Source organism: Rhododendron vialii, chromosome 4a (assembly GCF_030253575.1).
Source record: "Rhododendron vialii isolate Sample 1 chromosome 4a, ASM3025357v1".
In the NCBI taxonomy this organism is placed as follows: domain Eukaryota; kingdom Viridiplantae; phylum Streptophyta; class Magnoliopsida; order Ericales; family Ericaceae; genus Rhododendron; species Rhododendron vialii.
The window spans coordinates 25713344-25727219 of NC_080560.1; positions in this window are offsets into that span (position 1 = coordinate 25713344).

Consider the following 13876-nt stretch of genomic DNA (forward strand, 5'->3'; position numbering starts at 1 on the left):
TCGACCACATGAGGTGATGCCATCTAGGACTTAGCTCTAATACCATATTAGATTTTTTGGAGAGTTTCAACCTAAAACCAATTGGCAACAAGTGAAGTAGCCTCTAGAATTTATTAACCAAGCTTGAGTGGTTTAGATGAGTGATGTGAGATAAAGTCTAACACTCCCCCTCCCGTGCAGTCCAGATGCACGTGGAGGTATGAATTGAGGAGACCAGAAAATTTGACTCAGGTGCTGGAGACTCAACCACGTGAGGGGAGCTATTCACCTTCAGCTTCATCGTGTCTCCGGGCTACACACGAGGGGGAGTGTTAGACTTTCTCAGATATCTCACACAAGTTGCGATAATGGGACCACATATTCGTGTGACAATACCATCAAAGAAAAAGAAGTTAGAACCTGCTTTTGACTTGGTACGTTTTTTTTCCTTCTTTAAATGGGGTTTTAATTGGAGTTTTAGTTTTTTTTCCAAGACTGTTTTAATTAGGCCTAATTAAAAAACGGGCTGGGTTGGGTAGGATGGGCAGCCCGATGTGCACACCGTCACATAGTACTTTAATCGCTTTTCAGTCACCTATTGTAACGAGGTCTATTTTTAAATAACAAGAAATTGTTCATGCCTTATTGGTTAGCGGAAACGCCTCCTTAATTTTGAGCCTCAACCAATATCCTGTTGAAAATGGGCACGGGGCAAAGGGCATCGAGTATTTCCTTGAGAAAATTCTAGGCCGGTCCCAATTTTCAATTTTATAGTCTTTGGGATCCTTTTCAAATAAGTCTAATAGCCCACTAGGTCTTCACAAAAAGAATCCCACGCGCGCTATTCCTTTGCTTTCCGTGTCTCTCTTCTCATCTCATGTGGATGTGCACACCACTCTCTCTCTCTCTCTCTCTCTCTCTCTCTCTCTCTCTTTTGCCCTCACCAGTCACCACACACTCTGTAGAGACCCATATTTTCGGAATTTGTTTAATGGCTTGATTAATGTTGGAATATGGAATAAATGAGGGATTTATTGAATTATTTGATTTGGGGTTAATGTGTTAAGATTGTTATTTGAAGGAGTGATTGTGCAATTTACATATATGCTAGTATATGGGGGGGGGGGGGGGGGGGGGGGGGGGGGGTTTGTGTGTGTGTGTGTGTTGTAGGAGATAAATCTCCCATCTCCTATCTCTCTCTCGCGACGCCTCTCCCTCTCTCTCGACACCTCTCTCTCTCTCACTCTCTCATACCAAAACCCACCCTTTAAGCTCAAAACCCATGGCAATCAACCTCCATTCCACTCTCTAAACGTGATTTCAAGCTTGTGGTTTGTTGGATAGAGCTCGGAGAGGAGTATTCTTGGAGGATTTCAAATTCAAAAGCTAAGGCTTGATCAATCTCGTTGGGTTTCATTCTCTTAGTTGAGGTAGGGATTTCTTGTTCTATCTATGTGTTTCTGTGTTGATTTTGTGCCTTGTTCGTGCCCTAAATTGTTGTGTTTTGTTGTTGGGTTGATCCTTGAAAATCTGCAGAAATCGCTGCTCGTAACGTCACCGTATCGATACAAGCTTTTTGCTGTATCGATACCATTTCCTTATCCTGAATCCAGTAGCATCAGAAATTTTGATTTGATTGCTGTATCGATACAACTTTTTTGTTGTATCGATACTAGGAGCTTTTGGGACAGTTTTGCCTACATTGTTCCCACTTCGATTGTTTGATTCCCGATCACTTCTAATACCTTCTAAACGTCTCCAAACCACATCTAATCTTGATTGCTCATACTCAAAGGACTCGTTGATCATTTCCATCTCCTTTGGCCCTCGTTGTAAGAAAGAAACGTGTCGAATTCAATGTGTGTGTGGTGTTCGTTCATCATCTTTGCATGTAAACATTTATGTGGACAGTGTGGGCATGTTATGATGAATGTTACAAACTAGTTGTATGTGGAGCATGATGTTATTAAGAAATGTGAAACGGATAGCATAATTGAGAACGATAGAACTATATGAAGAAAGCCATGGATCCACCTTATGGTGTGATGCCGGAAATGGGAAGTACGGGATCCCTAATGCCTGGAAGTGCACTAGAAAGCCACAGATCCACTTTAAAGTGTGATGCGGAATGAATACGGACGCACGGGGTCCTCATTGCCCGGAAATGAGTTCGAAACACATGACATAATGAAATTGAGGAACTTTAGGGATTGTTAAGCTACTTGTATATGAACGATGTTGGTTTCGAGATCTTATATTCTTGCTCTTGTCCTTGAAGGAAACTTGTCGTTGCTTATGTTCTTTCCGGCGCATCTATCATCCCATTTATATATAGCTTAAGCATAGATTTTTCTACTGGGCTAGTGTAGCTCAACCTATTATTATTTTCAAGTACCTCTCAGGGACATTGACATGGAGTGCATTTGACCATACTTTTGAAAGTTAACATGGAGGAATTACTATGGCATCTTTTGTAAAATCCTTTTGAAGATGTAATCGTAATTTCAATTATATTCTTTGACTTATGAACCTGTAATCTCTAAATTTACTCTCTTTGGATTATTGGCTAAGAATTTGGGGCCGAAGTGCCATTATTGTAAATTTTAATACTTGATTGTACTCTTGGTGGATTATGGGAAAGCTTTTGGTGTATTATGATGTATATTCGCGATGAATTTTCATTTAGAAATGTTATCTTTATTTTGTTGAAAATTGAGAGCGTGACAACTTAGTATCAGAGTATAGGTTCAGAATACTTAGAGACCTTGGGGAGATTTAGTCACATGGCTTCAAAAATTATCACATTCCTTTACATGACATGTGTGTGCTTGTGTGATTGACATTCGTGGAACTCTGTGGCATTGCATTTACGTTATTGTAGACTGGCGTAGAGTTGTTAACCTGTGTTGGGAAGTTCGGGGCTTTGACCTCATAGAGATAATGCTGTGGTTGATAATTTTCTTTCTTAATCATTGTAGTAAGATGCCTCTGAGACTACGCGAAAGGCGAGGTAGGGTTGGGAATCGGGGTGGCCCAGGCCGTGGTCGTGGTCGTGCGATACCGTTAGAGGATGAGGTTAGCCAACATGGGTAGAACCCAAGTGGGAATCTGGAGTCAGGGGCCGGATCGGAAATAGAAACTCAGCACGTTCCTAATCCGCTTGCTAGGGATATTGATGCGGCACTTGCAGCAGCTAATCTTTTGCAAGCTCTTCCTAAGGATAATATGGACAGTCGGGATTTAGTAGCCATGTGAGAGTTCAGCCGTAGGAACCCACCGATGTTCGATGGGTCGAGTAGTGACCCCCCTTGTGGCCAATCATTAGCTAGCGCAAATACGCAAGCTCTTTAACGCTCTTAATATTACCGAAGATGACCTACGGGTGAGTATTGTGGCCGTTCAACTTACCGGAGAGACTGGTGAGTGGTGGGAGTCCGTTCTACAAAGTAGGAAGGATGCAAGGAGGGCGGCTAGGACCGCGGCTCAAGCGAGCGAGCCAGATGTGGAGAATATGACATGGGTTGAGTTTGAGACACTTTATGAGGATCAATACTTTCTGGAGTCTTCCTGTGATCAATTGAGGGAATAATTTGAGAAGTTTGAGCAGGGTAATATGACTATTTCTGAGTATGCACTAAGGTATCAATCCTTGTCCTGATTCACTCTAGAGTTAGTAGCAACAAAGGAGAGAACATGTAGGCGATTTGAGAAGGGGTTACATAACACTGTGAGGAGGATGGTAACGGTGCAATGCAAGATGGAATATGCTGAAGTTGTTGAGTGTGTGAGGAGTATTGAGATACTGAGGGAAACATAGAGGAAAAAGGGAGTTTGGGAACCTAGGCAACCGACCGTTACCGGTAGTTCTTCTTCGGGAACTTTCGGGAGTCAGGGGAGGGAGCGATCAAGGGAAACATCTTTTGCAACTTAGAGTCAACCGAGTGTTAGGGCATCAATTGTTTCTTCTGGGGTTCGAGGAGCTCATTCTAGGCCAGCAGCTACATGTCATCGTTGTGATCAGTCGGGCCATTTTCGTCCGGATTGCCAAGCGAAAACGTGTTTTATGTGTGGGGAGTTTAGCCATCTTGCTAGGGTTTGTCCTCATAAGGGAGGAGGCATTAGTAGTGAGTCGGGTTCCATGCAGCAGCCGAGGTCAGGGCATGGGTTTGGCCAACAATCGTTCAGGGGTACACAGAGGTAGCAACAACCACATTTCTGTCAGACCACTATCGTTCAGGGCTCTCTAAATGAAAGAAGAGCGACTTCTTCTACTCCTTCTCAGGCTTCGGGGTAGAGGAGAGGAATTGTTCAAAATCAGACTACTTAGGGAAGCCTTGGAATTGGAAACTGAAAGTCTGAGTCCACCATTGTTTGTTGAGACACCCTTAGAAGGTAGAAAGCCTTTGGATCGTATCTATCGAGATTGTGAACTACTTATTCATGATTGTCATTTCACCTTTGATTTTATTGTATTTGGAATGCGAGCTTTAATCTTATTCAGGGAATGGATTGGTTATCTACGTTTCATGCCACCATTGATCGTTTCAAGCGTCGAGTTCGCATTTGTCCACCTGATGGTGCTTGCATTGAGTTCTTCGGGGAACGTCAGGAACCGTTGGAGCCGTATCTGTGTGGGTCTCAAGAGCGGGAGTTCGTTTATTCTTTATTGACAAGTTTGACTCTAGATGTCCACGCGTGGGGAGTTGCCCCTTATTGTTTGCGATTTCCCGGACGTGTTTCCGGAGGAGTTACCCGGTTTACCTCCCGAGAGAGAAGTTGAGTTCACTATCGAGTTACTTCCCAATACCGCGCCAATCTCCATGCCTCCTTATCATTTCACTCCGGCCGAACTTAGGGAATTAAATGTTCAATTGCAAGAGTATGAAAATTTGGGGTTTATCCGTCCAAGCACATCTCTGTGGGGAGTACCGACACTTTTTGCACAGAAGAAAGATGGTTGACTTTGTTTATCTATCGATTACCGTAAGCTCAATTGTGTCACCGTTAAGAATAAGTATCCTATGCCTAGAATCGACGACTTGCTTGATCAACTCTAGGGTGCGACTTGTTTCTCTAAGATTGATTTGAGGTTCGATGTACACACCCCAATCCGGGCTTCCCAGATTAGTTTACTTACGTTATTTGATTCCCCAATGATGAAAAAGATCAAGAGCACCCCAGAAATGTTAGTGTGTTTGAGCTTCGAGGATTTAAACCCCCTTTAAACCTAACCCAAAAAGCCTAAGCCAAAACCCTACTTGCACGCGCTGGTCCAAAACCAGCGTGCGCCGGTCCATTTGCCACGTGTCAGTCATCGGTCAATTTTGACCGTTGACCAGGGCAGGGTAGTTTGGACCCGCGCACGCAGGTCAATTACTTGAGCGCGCGGGTCAAACCCTATCCCGTCACCTTTATTCGGCCATGATCACAGGACTTTTGGGGCATCCCCAGGCTTTGTTTATTCGTCTGAGAGAGATCCTCAGACAGGGGGATGTTCCCTCCCTCTCTCACATACCTCCCATCACCTTTTCCTCTCATTTAATGAAAGGGAGACTTTCCCTCCAAGCCAACTAGCCATTACTTGGCTGGTTACACCCCTCATTCATTCCATCTACTCCTATAAATACCCCCTCCATTACTCTTCCAAAGGGTTACCAAGTCCATCTTCCAAAAGTTTACAAAAGAGCTTCCTAGTTGCTAAATCCAAGCTATCTTTTTCTTCATTCTCAAGCACACAACCATCCATATATACTCTCGACCAAGCAACCCTCAAGCTCAAGCTCAAACATCCTTTCAAACCCAAAAACCAAAGGTATGACACCTTTGTACTACTTTCTATTCTGATCCCTGAGGGGGGCTGACAAGGTCAAGGCTGATAATCAATACCAATCCTGGCCCTAAAGTTGGCAAGGTTTCAAAACCGTTGTGGTAAGAACTGGTGCAATTTGATCAACAGTATGCGCGTGCCACTCTGTGGCTGCGCGTGCAGGTCCACGCGGGGACTGGTGTCTTATTTTATGCTCTCTTTTCCATATTCATCACTGCAACCATGTTAATAACCAGTCTATTGCTTTCCTTTGTTAAAACTAGCATGTTAATAACCAGTCTACTATTTTCCTTTGTTAAAACTACTATATTTTTAGCTAATAATCATATCTGCTGCAATGGAATATCCCTGGGGTCTTTCTAAACATGTCTCAAAACCTAGAAACATGTAAAACCAAGCATTGGTCAGAAGAATCAAACCTGCGTACTGTAGTGGTCTACCCGTGCACACAGGTTCCATTCTGACCAGTGGCTGGCCTTTGCATGGGTAACTAGGCTTTGGCCTTTGATTTATCCCATACACTATTTATGGGGTGCTTATTCTTTTGTGGCTTTGTAGCCTATTTTAGCTGTCATTAACCATACATTAACTGCCTATAAACTATTTGATTTGTTCTGGGTGTGCACTGGTCACTTCCAGAGCCTAAAGGGTTGAAAATAAGAGTTGTGGGCTTAAAGTTTATTGGCGTGCGTGTCTTGGGGTGGCGCACGCAGGTGTGATTAACATGCAGTGACTTGATCAGTGCATGTTGATTTCTTCCTGCGCACTTTATCTCCAAAACTGTGGTCTTCCAGTCTATTTAAACTCCCAAAAGAGTCTATTTTCATCCTATACTAATTGTTTCAATAAGTGAGTATGCCATCCATTACATTCTGCCAACATGTTACAGTTTTAAATCCATTTAAACTGTTTCCCTGCCCTAAATGGCTAAAAATCAATTAATGAGAGAGGCACAAATGATTTCTAAATGCCCGAGTAGAGATCAATCTCCAGATTGGGTGAGAGGGGTGCCTTAAAGCCCTTCCCCTCTCGTAAGCGAGCTCCCGAATCTCAGATTTCAAGGTGACGACGGACCAGTCTACGCCTTTTCAAAATCAAACAATGTAGCAAAATATTTCAAGTTCGGTTCCTTGGGTGTCATCCTTCAAAACCCAAGTGACGACTCTGAATTGAGCATTTCGCCTTGCTTTAAAAAGGGTTGCACCTACATCATTGATATACGATTTTTGGGTCGTGTGCCCACAGTGGCGACTCTGCTGGGGACTTATTGCATTAGTCTATACTTGGAAATTAATACGCTTGGGAACACTCCTGTAAAAGTCTTTCAAAACAGTGAGCTTCGCGCTGTTGAAGAACGGAAGGGTTATTAAATAGGATCCTCACATCCGACCAATCCCAACTATGACTTTTCCGATTGTTCACTTGAGTAGTTTTCTCCAAGTATCGATTAATAAAAGTGAGCCACATTTTAAAAGGCATTTTTGCAAACGTTGCGATTCTCTCTCATTAATCAATCTTTTATCATTTTCATGTGCATCAATGTTGGCTAGCCCCGTTGAGGTGCTTTGGGTAACCGGCACAGTTCACAGGAGTCCGGGGTCCTCGAATGCCCAACAACCTTAGATGATGATAAGTCATTCTACTGTTCGACCGTTGCTCTGCAATACGCTTGTAACGGGAGGTATATCCTGGCTTTAGTCCAAGGAACCCCCTTAAACCAAAATTGGCCTTTGCATATACAAAGCTATAGCACCCTCCAAACTAAGATAGGTGCCTGCAGGGTAAGATTATTTGCATCTAAACCCCATATACTGTCTATGTGTTACCACTTTCCTTATCGCATGCACTATACATACATACTATTTTGGGTAGGAGCATGTTTAGGGCGGCTTCAAGGTTGTCTCTCTTCGAGTCTGTCTTATGCTTATTAGGATGCTGTCATGACCCGATGAAGAGTCCTGCATCTCGATGGTGCACGTTGTCAATTTTCAAAGTCCTTGGATCAACAAGACTTTGGGAAATCAATACTTTCTAAGTCCTTGTCTAACGCCCGATCGAGGTTTCAAAAAGAAAACTAGGAACAATGGAGAGAATGCCGTGATACTTGCACCACCCAGGTAATTGCTAATCACTTACACCGCTCAGGGTCCGGCACAGTGCTGCCTATGCCGCCTCGGTGTCGGTATCACATCATCTACACCGAGTTGTTCTGAATTCAAGGTTGAAACTTTGAGAATGGGATAGTCGAAGGCTTAGACCATTTTAACATCTCTTAGTGATAGTCGATTCAAACAAGGATACACCCTCGAAAAGAAATCCGAGGATTTTTGTAGCGTCCGAGCATCATGAGACAGACTCGTCTTAAGTTATAGAGTCTATGAGGACACCGACGATGATGACGTGCGCATTTTTCATTCTTTCAAATAAACTGTTGCAAGAACACCACTGAGCTTTCAATCACTTTGCTATCTAGTTTCAAGCCATTGCACTGTCTAAGAAAGTGCGGAAAAGAAGAGTTAAACCTTCTTGGGAACGTCCACCGGGTCCGTACAGAAGAAGACTTGCTAGGCAATTTCCTCAGTCAGTCACAACGGAAGCTCTGGCTGGTTCACCATTAAAGGCAGATTCACCGCCAACTACACCTCTTGAGACGCCTCCGTCCTCCCCTTCTTCAACATCATCATTGAAAGCCATCCAAGCATTTGTCAAGGCCGATGCTCCTCAGGATCAAGCTACTATTCTTACCAACCTCCAGCACAACATGGCAATCATGCAGGAAAGGGCTGATCAGGCCGAGGCTTCTATGGCCAACCTGCGCGCTTTGATAGTTGAGCGACTCCTAGCAAGAGCAGCGGGGGAAGAAAGAGCCAATCCCGAGCCTGAAGATCCTCACCCTGAAGCGGCTATTCCTAATCCAGAAATGGCTGCTCTGATTGCCAAGATGGCTAAGCTCGAGGAAGTTGTTTCCAAGTCTGAAAAGATTGGTGCTGGTGGTCTGGACATGGAACAACTTTGCCTTTTTCCAAATGCCAAACTACCTGAAAGGTTAAAATGCCGGACTTCACTAAGTTCGATGGAACTGGTGACCCGAAAACTCATTTGTTGGGTTATCATGATGCTATGTAGCTGTTGGAGGTCGAAGAAGACGCAATGGCTCAGATGTTCCCCCAAACACTCTCAGGTCCAACTTTTCATTGGTTTCTGTCTCTCGACGTCTCCAAAAGAAGAACTTGGGAGGACATTGGGGCGGCCTTTGTCACTCAGTATAACTACAACTCTCAGCTCAAGATGATTACCCGAGAGTTGGAGTTCACCAAAATGAATGCAAAGGAGTTCTTTGCTGCCTTTATCGAAAGGTGGAGGAGCAAGGCCGCTCTAATGACTCATCGCCCAAGTGACAGGGATCAGATCCACATCATCTCTTGCAACTTGCAGCCCGACTATGCCAAGAACCTTGTGTTGGTTCAAGTAGCCAATTTCGAGACTTTCTTTGAGTCTGGTTTGGCCATTGAAGAAGCACTGCAAACTGGGGTTCTGCCAAGGAGTGACCCCTCTTCTACCTCAACTCAAAAGGCCAAGCCTCGTGCTTACTCTGGAAGCAGCACCGCTATGTTTGGTAGCAACAACTACGCCAATGCGGCCTCCAATGGAAACAATACCACTAATCAAACCTCCAACCGCGTTGCGGATGTCAACCTAGTCCAAGCTCTATAGAAAAATTGACACCAAACCTAGCCTCGGAACTTTGCCATCTTCAAGGCATCTCTTTCCTCTGTAATGAAAAAGTTAGTCAAGTCTGGCCATCTCAGACCTTTGACTCCTCATCCTCATCCTGAAAATCCACGTCCTAGCCACAACCCTGATGCTTTCTGCACCTTCCACCAAATGCCCGGTCATCTCACCGAATTTTTGTTATCGCCTTCAACATGCGATTCAAGACTTGATAAACAATGGCACTGTTCAATCCCCACCTCCCTCAAAACCAAATGTCATCTCTAACTCCATGCCCAAGCACAACTCTAGCTTACAAATTAGCCAAATATCCCTAAGCTCCACTTAAACCAACCTAAGCTCCACTCAAAATAACCTAAGCCCCAACATATTCGACCCTACCTACTATATCGTCCTAGAAAGCCACCATAAGCCGATAGTAACCATCCCGTCTGAACTAAGCATCAACATGATGGCTGTAGGTTGGAAAATGGAAGACAAGGCTAACGAATGGAATGAGCTCTCTGATGATTGGATTGAGCAGTACAATATGGGTTTCCCTGCATACCCTCATGTCAATCAAGTGTGGTTAGACCATTAGGAAGGCGAATGGAATGCGGTACAAGATGATCTTTTGGATGGTTTTGCTTTGTTCATGCTCTACCACCAACCTGAGCCTGCTCATCCCGAGGAAGAAGCTGAGGAGTACGTGTGGGACCCATAGCCTGATGTGGGATAGATAGCATTGGGTCTTAATCCCGACTTGGACCAAAGTGACGTCAACGAGTAGTAATGAAGTTACTATGGAGAAGGGAGTCTAGCCCCAATGTGTGTCTCCCACTTGGAGCTATGCTCTCCTTACTAAACTTAATCTCAAACACAGTTGATGACCGTATCTGTGAGTTTGACCCTTCTCTCAACATTGTCTCTATGGAACAGCCACGTCCTATTGTTACCACTCCCAGTGACGATTGTAGTATCATGGTTCTACAGGCTGCACCGCCCGATGATCTTTGGGAGGTTGATAAGATTGTCAATGTTGGGAGGGCCTCACCACCGCTAACCTTTAGAAGGTCGATACGGTTGTTGACGTTACTGTTGGTGATGAGGTCTGGACTGTCAACTTGGCTTTGGTGGATGGAGGTCTTTGGGATGTCCCATTTGTTACCAACCCAAGAATACCTTTCAAGGATGCTGCTGCTCAAGACCCTACTTTTTGGGAGGGATTGGTTATGGAAGATCTGGCAAGGGACTTAGCTCTAGGAGAGTTTGCGTCACCAACGGTAGCTTCAGTTGACAAAGGAAAGCACAAGCTGGGGGAAGTTCCTACGGACCTTTGGGACAAGGTTGAAGATGTCAAAGGTTTGCCTTCTCTATAGGATGTTGCCAATGTTACAAGGAGTGGCCGAGTCTTCCAACCTGCGAATCTGCAGGTCGGAAGCTCATCCAATCCTCCTATTCAAAGGCCCAACATTCCAATTGCTCAAAGGAATGCCCCTCTTGTCATACCCATAGTCCCAAGTGGTGCCACAGAGGCCGATATTATCCAAAAGCAGCTCGAGCGGATTCCCGCTGCAATCTCTGTTTGGGGATTAATCTGTTCCTCTCAAGAACATCGTGAGAAGCTGTCTTCGACTCTTGCTCATCTCAAGGTGCCTTCTGATATTACTCCTGAGGCTATGATCGCCCTCATACTACCACTTATATCAAAGCACTCTGTCACTTTCATCGAGAAGGATCTCCCTGCATATAAAGGTCAAGTGTAGAGGACATTGGGTGCCGACTGTCCTCATTGATAATGATTTTGTAATCAATGTCTGCCTTTTGAGGGTTGCTTACCATTAAGGTCTCATTAGGAAAGATCTTGCACCATCTAACTTAGCAGTCAAGGCCTACGATAGCACATGCCGTGTGGTAGAAGGGACACTAGTGCTCAAACTTGACGCTGAGGGTTTTGAGATGGAGGTCGAGTTTCATGTCGTCGACATCCCTGCTACCTTTAACCTGCTGCTGGGTAGGCCTTGGCTTCACGGGGCGAATAATATGGCTGTGCCCTCCACGCTTCACTAGAAAGTCATGCTGGGACTCACTTTTAGGACTTTGACAATCTACAGGGACTCGAGAATTCGTTTGCACACTGAAGATGGAGCACCGATCTTGGGAATTCTGCATGGAGAGGAGGATGCCGACTTTGGGGGTTTCTCCTTCGACACGTTTGGTTCGGTCCTTGCCATTTCCATGGATGATGACTTCTTCATCAGTTCAATTGCCCTTGACATAATGAGAAGGATGTCTTACATGCATGGCTTAGGACTAGGGATCAATCAGCAAGGGATCGGTGAATTCCTTACCTTTCCTTTCAATGTTGGCCGCTTTGGTTTGGGATATGTTGCCTCTGCCAAATATGCTAAAAAGAGGAAAGGTACGAGAAAGCCTCGAACCCTTCAAGGTAATGCTGATAGTTACTTTGTACGTGAAGGAGGAGGCATCGCTTATGTGGGACAAGTCGAGCGATTTTGGGATTCGGAATCTCGTACCTGGTTGCCTAGTTTCAAAGTTTCGCTGCTGACACCTAGTTTGATGGCGAGGAAGAGCTGGCTAGGGAGGGATTCAAGAAGAAGTTGGCTCAGATCAACGAGAAGACTGACTGGCTGAGGACATTCGATTAGGGGAGCTTAGAGATGCTTTTCTCCCAAACGGGTTTGGTTGAAGATGATGAGGAGGCTGAAGTACTGATGCTTGGGCCCGATACTCTTGAGGATCCTACCTCTCTCATTGTGGAGGCTAAGGTTAGTATTAAAAATTGCATCTTCACACCACGTCTAACTTGCATTGATGACACGTCTGAATCTGACATAGATTCGGTCGAGTCTAAGTCTCAGAGTCGGAGATTGTGCCTCTTGGCCCTCCATTTCATAGCTTTTACTTTGAGTTTGAGTCAACTGTACTTGGCAACCTTGAAGGGTAGTATGAAAAGCATGATCCTCCTTCTGAGTACTTTGCTGACTTCTATATAAACTGTGTCGACCTTGACGATGAAGGAACAGATTTTGACGGGAACATCCCTCCTGAATTGCGTTCCCTCATCGAAAATGAAGACGAAAGGCATGCTCAGCCTCTAAAAGAAGAAGTAATTTCTATAAATTTGAAAGACAAGGATGACCCCCGTATGATGCAAATTGGTTCGACGTTGTCCTCGGAGGATCGTGCCGCGTTGATCGACTTTCTCAAGGAATTCTTCGAGATTTTTGCATGGTCTCACAAGGATATGCCTGGCATTGATCCCGAGATAGTGGAGTATTGGATTCCCCTGCTATCTGGAGCTAAACCTGTCAAGCAGAAACTCCGCAGAATGAGGCCAAATTGGGTATAAAAGATCAAGGAAGAAGTCACCAAGAAGATTGACGCAGATTTCTTGATGGTCGCAGAGTACCTTAAGTGGATCACCAATATCGTGTCTATTCCAAAGAAGGATGGAAAATTCGAGTCTGTGTCGATTTTAGGGACTTGAACAAAGCAAGCCCTAAAGACAATTTTCCCTTGCCACACATCGATGTGCTTGTGGACGATACGGCAGGGCATGCTTTGCTTTCGTTCGTCGATGGATTCTCGGGTTATAACCAGATTCTCATGGCACCGAAGGACCAGGAGAAGACAACGTTCATCACTGAATGGGGTACCTACTGCTATGTGGTTATGCCGTTTGGGCTAAAGAATGCTAGCTGCACTTTTCAGCGGGCCCAAACAACTTTATTGCATGACCCGATCCACAAGACAGTTGAAGTCTACGTTGACGACATGATTATCAACGCAAAGGAACGGGAGGATTTCATTCCGGCACTTAGGCAGTTCTTCAAAAGGCTCCGCAAGTACCGAGTGCGTCTTAACCCGCAGAAGTGCACATTCGGGGTCATGGCATGCAAAATGTTGGGATTCTTGATCATTGCAAGAGGGATTGAGGTAGATTCATCCAAGATCAAGGCAATTCTCGAGATTAAGCCACCACAATCTGAAAAGGGAGTGCGAAGCTTTCTGGGGAAGGTTCAATTCATAAGCAAATTCATCGCCAAGTTGACTTTAACTTGCGAGCTGATGTTTCATCTACTCAAGAAGGATGCCCTGTTCGAATGGATAGACAAATGCCAAGCTGTTTTTGAGTCAATTCAGGGATACCTGCTGAATCCACCTGTATTGGTGCCTCCTACACTGGGACGGCCTTTAATCTTGTACTTGTCTGTCACCCCGTCGGCTATAGGATGTTTGCTAGCGGAAGAAGGAGATGCTGGAGTCGAGAAAGCTATCTACTAGCAGCGGTCTTTACGTCCAATTTATCCCCAGCAGTAGACAGCCTATCTATGT